Source organism: Hyla sarda, chromosome 5, assembly GCF_029499605.1.
Source record: "Hyla sarda isolate aHylSar1 chromosome 5, aHylSar1.hap1, whole genome shotgun sequence".
In the NCBI taxonomy this organism is placed as follows: domain Eukaryota; kingdom Metazoa; phylum Chordata; class Amphibia; order Anura; family Hylidae; genus Hyla; species Hyla sarda.
The window spans coordinates 189087350-189098422 of record NC_079193.1 but is presented as its reverse complement, the minus strand read 5'-3'; positions in this window follow the sequence as shown (position 1 = coordinate 189098422).

Sequence of the window (11073 nt, the reverse complement as noted above, 5' to 3'; positions counted from 1 at the left end):
AGGCCAAAAAGGTTTGGATAGCTTTATTCCCCATAAATAATCCTTCAAAAACTGCATTTTTTGTATACTTGGGTTATCATTGTGTAATATTAAAACTGATATATTTAGTTTGATGATCTGAGTGTGGCAGATGTTTAAAAAAAAGTAAATCAGGGAAGGGGGCAACGACTTTTCAGAGCACCGTGTATGTGTGTGTGTATATATATATATATATATATATATATATATATATAGCAGAAAGGATGACCGCAGCACTCAATAGTAGTGAAAAAATCAAAAAGGTGGCTTTATTCCAAAAGCAAACAGCAGCATTGCTGCTGTTTGCTTTTGGAATAAAGCCACCTTTTTGATTTTTTCACAACTATTGAGTGCTGCGGTCATCCTTTCTGCTTTGTATGAATTGGACCCAAGACCAGGGTCCCTAGCCTGCTTGCACCATATTTATTCTATCGGAAGTGCTGCCTACCGCTTCAAGTTATATATATATATATATATATATATATATATATATATATATATATATATACAGTACAGACCAAAAGTTTGGACACACCTTCTCATTCAGAGTTTTCTTTATTTTTATGACTATGAAAATAGTAGATTCCCATTGAAGGCATCAAAACTATGAATTAACACATATGGAATTATAGACATAACAAAAAAAAGTGTGAAACAACTGAAAATATGTCATATTCTAGGTTCTTCAAAGTAGCCACCTTTTGCTTTGATTACTGCTTTGCACACTCTTGGCATTCTCTTGTTGAGATTCAAAAGGTAGTCACCTGAAATGGTTTTCACTTCACAGGTGTGCTGGTGTGGAGGAGGAGGTGTGATGGTGTGGGGGTGCTTTGCTGGTGACACTGTTGGGGATTTATTCAAAATTGAAGGCATACTGAACCAGCATGGCTACCACAGCATCTTGCAGCGGCAGGCTATTCCATCCGGTTTGCGTTTAGTTGGACCATCATTTATTTTTCAATAGGACAATGACCCCAAACACACCTCCAGGCTGTGTAAGGGCTATTTGACCAAGAAGGAGAGTGAATGGGGTGCTGCGCCAGATGACCTTGCCTCCACAGTCACCGGACCTGAACCCAATGAAGGCAAATGGGCCAACAAGTGCTAAGCATCTCTGGGAACTCCTTCAAGACTGTTGGAAGACCATTTCAGGTGACTACCTCTTGAAGCTCATCAAGAGAATGCCAAGAGTGTGCAAAGCAGTAATCAAAGCAAAAGGGGGCTAGAACCTAGAATATGACATATTTTCACACTTTTTTGTCATGACTATAATTCCACATGTGTTAATTCATAGTTTTGATGCCTTCAGTGTGAATCTACAATTTTCCTAGTCATGAAAATAAAGAAAACTCTGAATGAGAAGGTGTGTCCAAACTTTTGGTCTGTACTGTATATATATATAGAGAGAGAGAGAGAGAGAGAGAGAGAGAGAGAGAGAGAGAGAGAGAGAGAGAGAGAGAGAGAGAGAGAGAGAGAGCGGAGTGGTGGTCTGTAACCTAGGCAATGGGCAAAGTGCTTTCAACAAGGGGAAAAGGAGCAGGAAGTTTGCTAAATGAACGTATTTGCAAAAATATTTAACTTGACCTGCCCTATAAGCCTAACTACGTTAGTTGAGATGGAAAGACCACTTTAACCCTATCCAACACTTTTGTGTCATCAGCAAACAGGAGAGTTTTGAGGAGAGTCATTTCTTTATACTACAATGTATGTAAAAATAACTGATATTTAATTAAAAGCTTCAAGAATTTGAGTTATTAAATAACTCTGTGTGGACGCCATCAGGACCTGTTGCCTTATTTAATATTAAACAGGGGAGTACCCATTAAAAAAATCACCCTCTGAAAACACTGGAGCTGAACCCTAGCACCTAGAGTTAATGTTATGATCCACTATATTGTGATTCTAAAAAAAATAAACAAAAATAGCTTATTAAATGGTGAGCGACTGCCTTATTCCCATCAGTATAGGCATTTTCTCCATTCCTAAGTTTTGTAAAGACACACTTTTTCTTCTGTCTCTAATGTACCTGAAGGATATTTTATTCCCCATTTTAACAGATTTGCTTATTTCTTCCTGTTTTGAGGCTGTAACAGCATTAATCTAATTTTATACACCTCTCAGCTGTCAGCTGTGCTTCCTGTTTTTTTTTACACATCCTATAGACAGGCTTTTTTTCTTTTACTATATTACTTTTTTAAGCAAACTATAGCATTTTTCATCGCTATGCTATTTGCATAGAGATTAAACAAAAAATACAGTACACTCATGAAAATTAAGATTTTACTAAATAGCTTTTATTATTTGTGTTCTCTAGCAGGTATTGCACAGTTTCTTTTAGATGACTGCAGTCACTTTTCTACAGACATATTTCCTACCATACAACAGGATAAGTTGTGTCATGACAGAGCACAGCACCGACGAAACATTTTACTGATTAGCATATTGTACTAATATACCGTAGTCAACTGGATACTACCTACATTTATCCCAATATTACACCATAAATAATATCTCTGAAATATCCTCTATGTTGTCCAACAAACGAGATGATCAATAAGAAAAGTAGCAAATGGACAATGTGGAAACATCTTCAGCTGTAGCTGGAGAAAGGAAAGGCAACCGTCTGTTTCACGGAGACTCCCACTTCATCTGGCCTGTTGCCTTTCTAGATGTTTCCACATTCACTGTACCGGTGGGCATTTTAGATGGTCCAATACTTGCCAAGTTTTAATGGTTGAGTGCATTCACTACTTTTCTTATTGATCTTCTCGCTTGTTGGATATACTATTTTTCATATTGCACCCCCAGTACTTTTTTGGCTCCAACCAGGAAGCATTCGTACGCACATAAGGTGTAGCACTTTTCTATACAGTGGTGCCACCCGCATATTCTCTGTGCCTAGTATCCTCTATGTTGTGCCTGTGTGCCTCTGAGAGACAAGGTGCAGGCTTGCAGGAAACTACATTCTACACAGCATTTTAAAGGGGTACTCCCCTGAAAAACATTTTTTTTAAATCAACTGGTGCCAAAACGTTAAACAGATTTGTAAATTACTTCTATTAAAAAATCTTAATCCTTCCTGTACTTATTAGCTGTTATATGCTCCACAGGAAGTTCTTTTCTTTTTGAATTTCCTTTCTGTCTGACCACAGTGCTCTCTGCTGACACCTCTGTCCATTTTAGGAACTGCCCAGAGTAGGAGCAAATCCCCATAGCAAACCTATCCTGCTCCGAACAGTTTCCAAAATGGACAGAGGTGTCAGCAGAGAGCACTGTGGTCAGACAGAAAGGAAATTCAAAAAGAAAGAAACTTCCTGTGGAGCATTCAACAGCTGATAAGTACTGGAAGGATTAATATTTTTAATTAGAAGTAATTTACAAATCTGTTTAACTTTCTGGCACCAGTTGATTTTAATAAAAATGTTTTCCAGGGGAGTACCTCTTTAAAGCATAAGAGATGCAATTCTACACTAGTCCTCACTTGGTTGAGAAACTGACTGTGGACAGCATTATAAAAAAAAACCTAGTGAGGGTTATATTCAAAAGATATAGAATGTAAAATGGTTGTATTCAGATGGCACAGTTTTGTACAAAAGGGTTATATTAAGAGGGCATAGTGTATGGCAGTATTATATTTGGGGGCACAATGTGTGGCAGGGTTATATTCAGGGAGCACAGTGTGTGACAGGGCTATATTGAAAGGGCAAAGGATGTGGCAGGGTTATATTCAGGGAACATTGTATGTGTCAGGGTGAAATTCAGAGGATACCACGTGTGACAGTGTTATATACAGGGGGCACGATGTGTGACGGCTATATTGAAAGGGCAAAGGATGTGGCAGGGTTATATTCAGGGGACATTGTGTGTGGCAGGGTGAAATTCAGAGGATACCACGTGTGACAGTGTTATATACAGGGGGCACGATGTGTGGCAAGGTTATATTCAGGGGACATTGTGTGTGTGCCAGGGTGATATTTAGAGGATACCATGTGTGACAGTGTTATATTCAGGGGGCACGATGTGTGGCAGGGTTATATTCAAAGTGTGCGGCAGTGTTATATTCAGCGGGCACAGAGTGTAGCAGGAATATATTTGAGAGGGCACAGTGTCTAGAAGGAGTATATTCAGGGGACACTGTGTGGCAGGATTACATTCAGGAGCACAGTATGTGGTAGCTTTATATTCAGAGGGCACGGTGTCTGGGAGGGTTATATTCAGGGGACATTGTGTGCCATGGTTATATTCAAAGGGTAAATTGTCTGATAGTGTTCTATTCAGGGAATAGTGTTCTATTCAGGGAGAACAGTGTTTTGCATCTTCGCACACAAATTTATATATAGGGATTTTGAGCAAAATTTTATTTACAATAATCACCCTTGGGCATTATCGTTTAAATTATATTGCAGATATATAGACAACCTACTGATCATATGGAAAGGTGATGCTGATGGTTTTAACCCCCTTAACGATGAAGGACGTAAATGTATGTCCTGGTGAGGTGGTACTTAACGCACCAGGACGTACATTTACGTCCTGTGCATAACCATGTACATAGGACGTACATTTACGTCCTATGCATAACCATAGTCATGCGTAGCAGGTCCCGGCTGCTCATAGCAGCCAGGGACCCGTCCGTAATGGCGGACATCCGCGATCGCACGTTTGTCCGCCATTAACCCCTCAGATGCCGTGATCAATACAGATCACGGCATCTGCAGTATCGCCGATGCCGCGGCGATCCGATCATCCAGCATGGCGGCTGGAGGTCCCCTTACCTTGCTTTGGCCGTGGTCTTCTGCTCTGGTCTGCGATCAAGCAGACCAGAGCAGAAGATGACCGATAACGCTGATCAGTGCTATGTCCTATACATAGCACTGAACAGTATTAGCAATTAAAGTGTAAAAATAAAATAAAAACAAAGTAAAAAAATAAAAGTAAAAAAAATGTGAAAAATCCCCTCCCCCAATAAAAACGTAAATGTTCCCTATTTCACCCCCAAAAAGTGTAAAAAAAAATATTTTATATACATATTTGGTATCTCCGCATGCGTAAATATCCCAACTATTAAAATAAGATGTTAATAATACCGTACGGTGAATGGCGTGAACGTAAAAAAAAAAGTCCAAAATAGCTGCTTTTTTATAACATTTTATTCCAAAAAAAATTATAAAAAAAGTATTCAAAGTTTTACATAAACAAATATGGTATCAATAAAAAGCACAGATCATGGTGCAAAAAATGAGCCCTCCTACCGCTGCTTATACGGAAAAATGAAAAAGGTATAGGTCTTCAAATTAGGGGGATTTTGAACGTACTAATTTGGTTAAACAGTTTGCGATTTTTTTAAAGCGTAACAGTAATAGAAAAGTATATTATCATGGGTATCATTTTAATCGTATTGACCCAAAGAATAAAGAACACGTCATTTTTACCTTAAATTGTACGGCGTGAAAACGAAACCTTCCAAAATTTGCTAAATTTCGGTTTTCTTTTTAATTTCCCCACACAAATAGTATTTTTTTGGTTGCGCCATACATTTTATGGTAAAGTTAGGGATGGCATTACAACGGACAACTAGTCGCTGAAAAAACAAGCCCTCATACTAGTCTGTGGATGAAAACATAAAAGAGTTATGATTTTTTAAAGGCGAGGAGGAAAAAATGAAAACTTAAAAATAAAATTGTCTGCGTCCTTAAAGGGGTATTCCAGGCCAAAACTTTTTTATATATCAACTGGCTCCGGAAAGTTAAACATATTTGTAAATTACTTCTATTAAAAAATCTTAATCCTTCCAATAGTTATTAGCTTCTGAAGTTGAGTTGTTGTTTTCTGTCTAACTGCTCTGTGATGACTCACGTCCCGGGAGCTGTGCAGTTCCTATGGGGATATTCTCCCATCATGCACAGCTCCTGGGACGTGACATTATCATTGAGCAGTTAGACAGAAAACTTCAGACGCTAATAACTATTGGAAGGATTAAGATTTTTTAATAGAAGTAATTTACAAATCTGTTTAACTTTCCGGAGCCAGTTGATATATATAAAAAAGGTTTTGTCTGGAATACCCCTTTAAGGCCCAAATGGGCTTCGCCCTTAAGGGGTTAATTCCTTTGTTAATTATTTCAATTTTAATAATTGGGGCCTATCCTTTACTAGTAAGCTGGCTAAAGATGAAATCGAATATTTGGATTTAGTACTAAGTACTTGTGGAATTGACATTGTCACCCATACCTTTTTTAAATCTGATGTTTGTAACAGTCTATTACATTTTAAAAGTGCACACCACAAAACTTGGAAAAAGAACGTCCCCTTCAGACAATTTCGCCGTATAAGGAGGAATTGCACTTTTTCAACAGACTACAAAAACAAGTCAGATTATGACCAAACGGTTTAAAGAGAAGAGTTACCCATTAGAATTGATAACTGCTGCACCAAGTGAAGCTGGGGGGATGACACAAATAGAGTGTATATGTTACGCCGAGCGCTCCGGGTCCCCGCTCCTCCCCGGAGCGCTCGCTACACTCCTCTCACTGCAGCGCTCCGGTCGGTTCCACGGACCCGGGGCGCTGCGATGCCGCCTCTGGCCGGGATGCGATTCGCGATGCGGGTAGCTCCCGCTCGCGATGCGCACCCCGGCTCCCGTACCTGACTCGCTCTCCGTCAGTTCTGTCCCGGCGCGCGCGGCCCCGCTCCCTAGGGCGCGCGCGCGCCGGGTCTTTGCGATTTAAAGGGCCACTGCGCCGCTGATTGGCGCAGTGGTTCCAATTAGTGTTTACACCTGTGCACTTCCCTATATCACCTCACTTCCCCTTCACTCCCTCGCCGGATCTTGTTGCCTTAGTGCCAGTGAAAGCGTTTCCTTGTGTGTTCCTAGCCTGTGTTCCAGACCTCCTGCCGTTGCCCCTGACTACGATCCTTGCTGCCTGCCCCGACCTTCTGCTACGTCCGACCTTGCTTCTGTCTACTCCCTTGTACCGCGCCTATCTTCAGCAGCCAGAGAGGTTGAGCCGTTGCTAGGGGATACGACCTGGTCACTACCGCCGCAGCAAGACCATCCCGCTTTGCGGCGGGCTCTGGTGAAAACCAGTAGTGACTTAGAACCGATCCTCTAGCACGGTCCACGCCAATCCCTCTCTGGCACAGAGGATCCACTACCTGCCAGCCGGCATCGTGACAGTAGATCCGGCCATGGATCCCGCTGAAGTTCCTCTGCCAGTTGTCGCTGACCTCACCACGGTGGTCGCCCAGCAGTCACAACAGATTGCGCAACAAGGCCAGCAGCTGTCTCAACTGACTGTTATGCTACAACAGTTACTACCACAGCTCCAGCAACCATCTCCTCCGCCAGCTCCTGTACCTCCTCCGCAGCGAGTGGCCGCTTCTGGACTACGACTATCCTTGCCGGATAAATTTGATGGGGACTCTAAGCTTTGCCGTGGCTTCCTTTCCCAATGTTCATTACACTTGGAGATGATGTCGGACCAGTTCCCCACTGAAAGGTCTAAGGTGGCTTTCGTAGTCAGCCTGCTGTCTGGAAAAGCCCTAGCTTGGGCCACACCGCTCTGGGACCGCAATGACCCCGTCACTGCCTCTGTACACTCCTTCTTCTCGGAAATTCGAAGTGTCTTTGAGGAACCTGCCCGAGCCTCTTCTGCTGAGACTGCCCTGTTGAACCTGGTCCAGGGTAATTCTTCCGTTGGCGAGTATGCCGTACAATTCCGTACTCTTGCTTCTGAATTATCCTGGAACAATGAGGCCCTCTGCGCGACCTTTAAAAAAGGCCTATCCAGCAACATTAAAGATGTTCTGGCCGCACGAGAAATGCCTGCTAATCTTCATGAACTTATTCACCTAGCCACTCGCATTGACATGCGTTTTTCCGAAAGGCGTCAGGAGCTCCGCCAAGATATGGACTCTGTTCGCACGAGGCGTTTCTTCTCCTCGGCTCCTCTCTCCTCTGGTTCCCTGCAATCTGTTCCTGTGCCTCCCGCCGTGGAGGCTATGCAGGTCGACCGGTCTCGCCTGACATCTCAAGAGAGGACACGACGCCGCATGGAGAACCTCTGCCTGTACTGTGCTAGTACCGAACACTTCCTGAGGGATTGTCCTATCCGCCCTCCCCGCCTGGAAAGACGTACCCTGACTCCGCACAAAGGTGAGACAATCCTTGATGTCCACTCTGCTTCTCCACGTCTTACTGTGCCTGTGCGGATGTCTGCCTCTGCCTTCTCCTTCTCTTCTGTGGCCTTCTTAGACTCTGGATCTGCAGGAAATTTTATTTTGGCCTCCCTCGTCAACAGGTTCAACATCCCAGTGACCAGTCTCACCAGACCCCTTTACATCAATTGTATAAACAATGAAAGATTGGACTGTTCCATACGTTTCCGCACGGAGCCCCTTCTAATGAGCATCGGATCTCATCACGAGAGGATTGAATTTTTGGTCCTCCCCAATTGCACCTCGGAAATTCTCCTTGGACTTCCCTGGCTTCAACTTCATTCCCCAACCCTGGATTGGTCCACTGGGGAGATCAAGAGTTGGGGGCCCTCTTGTTCCAAGGACTGTCTAAAACCGGTTCCCAGTAACCCTTGCCGTAACTCTGTGCTTCCTCCAGTAACCGGTCTCCCTAAGGCCTATATGGACTTCGCGGATGTTTTCTGCAAAAAACAAGCGGAGACTCTACCTCCTCACAGGCCTTATGATTGTCCTATCGACCTCCTCCCGGGCACTACTCCACCCCGGGGCAGAATTTATCCTCTCTCTGCCCCAGAGACTCTTGCCATGTCTGAATACGTCCAGGAGAATCTAAAAAAGGGCTTTATCCGTAAATCCTCCTCTCCTGCCGGAGCCGGATTTTTCTTTGTGTCCAAAAAAGATGGCTCTCTACGTCCTTGCATTGACTACCGCGGACTTAATAAAATCACGGTTAAGAACCGCTACCCCTTACCCCTCATCTCTGAACTCTTTGATCGCCTCCAAGGTGCCCACATCTTTACTAAATTGGACTTAAGAGGCGCCTATAACCTCATCCGCATCAGAGAGGGGGATGAGTGGAAAACAGCATTTAACACCAGAGATGGACACTTTGAGTATCTGGTCATGCCCTTTGGCCTGTGCAACGCCCCTGCTGTCTTCCAAGACTTTGTTAATGAAATTTTTCGTGATCTGTTATACTCCTGTGTTGTTGTATATCTTGATGATATCCTAATTTTTTCGGCCAATCTAGAAGAACACCGCCAGCATGTCCGTATGGTTCTTCAGAGACTTCGTGACAATCAACTCTATGCTAAAATTGAGAAATGTCTGTTTGAATGCCAATCTCTTCCTTTTCTAGGATACTTGGTCTCTGGCCAGGGACTACAAATGGATCCAGATAAACTCTCTGCCGTCTTAGATTGGCCACGCCCCTCCGGACTCCGTGCCATCCAACGTTTTTTGGGGTTCGCCAATTATTACAGGCAATTTATTCCACATTTTTCTACCATTGTGGCTCCTATTGTGGCTTTAACCAAAAAAAATGCCGATCCCAAGTCTTGGCCTCCTCAAGCGGAAGACGCCTTTAAACGACTCAAGTCCGCCTTCTCTTCGGCTCCCGTGCTCTCCAGACCTGACCCATCTAAACCCTTCCTATTGGAGGTTGATGCCTCCTCAGTGGGAGCTGGAGCTGTCCTTCTACAAAAAAACTCTTCCGGGCATGCTGTTACTTGTGGGTTTTTTTCTAGGACCTTCTCTCCGGCGGAGAGGAACTACTCCATCGGGGATCGAGAGCTTCTAGCCATTAAATTAGCACTTGAGGAATGGAGGCATCTGCTGGAGGGATCAAGATTTCCAGTTATTATTTACACCGATCACAAGAACCTCTCATACCTCGAGTCTGCCCAACGGCTGAATCCTCGTCAGGCCAGGTGGTCTCTGTTCTTTGCCCGATTTAATTTTGAAATTCACTTTCGGCCTGCTGATAAGAACATTAGGGCCGATGCTCTCTCTCGTTCCTCAGATGCTTCTGAAATTGAACTCTCTCCTCAACACATCATTCCTCCTGACTGCCTGATTTCCACTTCTCCAGCCTCCATCAGGCAAACTCCACCAGGAAAGACCTTTGTTTCTCCACGCCAACGCCTCGGAATCCTCAAATGGGGTCACTCCTCCCATCTCGCAGGTCATGCGGGCATCAAGAAATCTGTGCAACTCATCTCTCGCTTCTATTGGTGGCCGACTCTAGAGACTGATGTGGTGGACTTTGTGCGAGCCTGCACTATCTGTGCCCGGGATAAGACTCCTCGCCAGAAGCCCGCTGGTTTTCTTCTTCCTCTGCCTGTTCCCGAACAACCTTGGTCTCTGATTGGTATGGATTTTATTACTGACTTACCCCCATCCCATGGCAACACTGTTATTTGGGTGGTCGTTGATCGATTCTCCAAAATGGCACATTTCATCCCTCTTCCTGGTCTTCCTTCAGCGCCTCAGTTGGCTAAACAATTTTTTGTACACATTTTTCGTCTTCACGGGTTGCCTACGCAGATCGTCTCGGATAGAGGCGTCCAATTTGTGTCTAAATTCTGGAGGGCTCTCTGTAAACAACTCAAGATTAAATTAAATTTTTCTTCTGCATACCATCCTCAATCCAATGGACAAGTAGAAAGAATTAACCAGATCTTGGGTGACTATTTACGACATTTTGTTTCCTCCCGCCAGGATGACTGGGCAGATCTTCTACCTTGGGCCGAATTCTCGTATAATTTCAGAATCTCTGAATCTTCCTCCAAATCCCCGTTTTTCGTGGTGTACGGCCGTCACCCTCTTCCCCCCCTCCCTACCCCCTTGCCCTCTGGTCTGCCCGCTGTGGATGAAATTTCTCGTGATCTCTCCATCATATGGAGAGAGACCCAAAATTCTCTCTTACAGGCTTCTTCACGCATGAAGAGATTCGCGGATAAGAAAAGAAGAGCTCCTCCCATTTTTTCCCCTGGAGACAAGGTATGGCTCTCCGCCAAATATGTCCGCTTCCGTGTCCCTAGCTATAAGTTGGGACCACGCTATCTTGGTCCTTTCAAGA